The following is a 1,055-nucleotide window of genomic DNA, read 5'->3' as shown; positions in this document are numbered from 1 at the left end:
TACCTTCAAGACATCATCAAGGAGGAAACCAGGAAGGAAAGCTTCACTGCTGTTGTTATAACAGGAGTCTGTCCTGATCACATCAAATATCTAAAAGATGATTTTCATGAGTGGACCAGACAGCTAGCGTGAGTTTGCTCACTCATGTCAAATAGAGTATGAACCCAGGCATGTCAGAAGCATGGGACATAATAGTACTTTTTTATATATTTTTTTTCAGGCACATTTATCATTATTACATTCATGGAGTCGACGGAAACCACAAAATGGACCAGTCTCAAAAATCAGATGCCAGTCCAAAAATTGATATTCTGGTGAGTTTGGTTGACTATTACTGTAATTGTTTGTTTTGTTTTTTAGGTCATGTATTCTGCACCCAAACACCTTTTTTTTAACCACTGATCACATTTTTCACATTTAATTATTTCATAATGCATTAAATTAAATCACAGGCTTTCTTCAATATTTTTCAATATGTGGGGAGTCACAAGTCTCAATTTTGGTCCTTTTCGTTTCTCCTAACCTCAACTACCATTGGTTATGTTTATTGTAACCTCAGAATATCCGTCTTTTAGATTTTTCTCTCATTCTTCACTGCAGATCCTGTCAAGCTCAGTCAAGTTGTATAAACAACAATCATTAGGTTTTTCCTGAAGTGTTTCATTGGATTTATGTTTAAGCTCTGGCTTAGCCTATAAGGGACTTTGATAGATTGTTAGGTTTAGTTTACAGATTTTGAATATAACAAACATTTTGTGAAATAAAGGTGTCACTCATCATAAAAGGTGATCATCCAATCCAGAATTAGAGATTTAAAATATTTTAGATGCCAAAAAACAGTTCAGTAGCCATTTGCACTGCTTCTCAGCTTATGACTTTATTTCAGATGCTTTCTTTAATTGTTTTTGCCAGGTAACTTTGCGAGAGAAACCTCCTGCAGGTTTGCGTCAGAAGAATCTGAGAGAAGTGCAGGATGACTTGCAGACCCTGTACATAAACTCAGCTGTAGACACATTTGAGTTCAAGGCCACCACTTCCGACGGCGGCTCCTTGGA

The 1,055-nt window shown here is 36.5% G+C and overlaps 1 protein-coding gene across 1 annotated transcript in view; it reads left to right on the top strand.

The window, feature by feature from the left end:
• The window catches only part of LOC103132263 (structural maintenance of chromosomes flexible hinge domain-containing protein 1-like), a 33,996-nt gene that overhangs the window by 5,588 nt on the left and 27,353 nt on the right, over window positions 1–1,055 (top strand). The gene's annotated exons all lie outside the window — the stretch shown is intronic.

The sequence above is a fragment of the Poecilia formosa genome, unplaced genomic scaffold (genome assembly GCF_000485575.1).
Source record: "Poecilia formosa unplaced genomic scaffold, Poecilia_formosa-5.1.2 Scaffold977, whole genome shotgun sequence".
In the NCBI taxonomy this organism is placed as follows: Eukaryota; Metazoa; Chordata; class Actinopteri; order Cyprinodontiformes; family Poeciliidae; genus Poecilia; species Poecilia formosa.
This window is presented reverse-complemented; position numbering and strand designations above follow the sequence as displayed.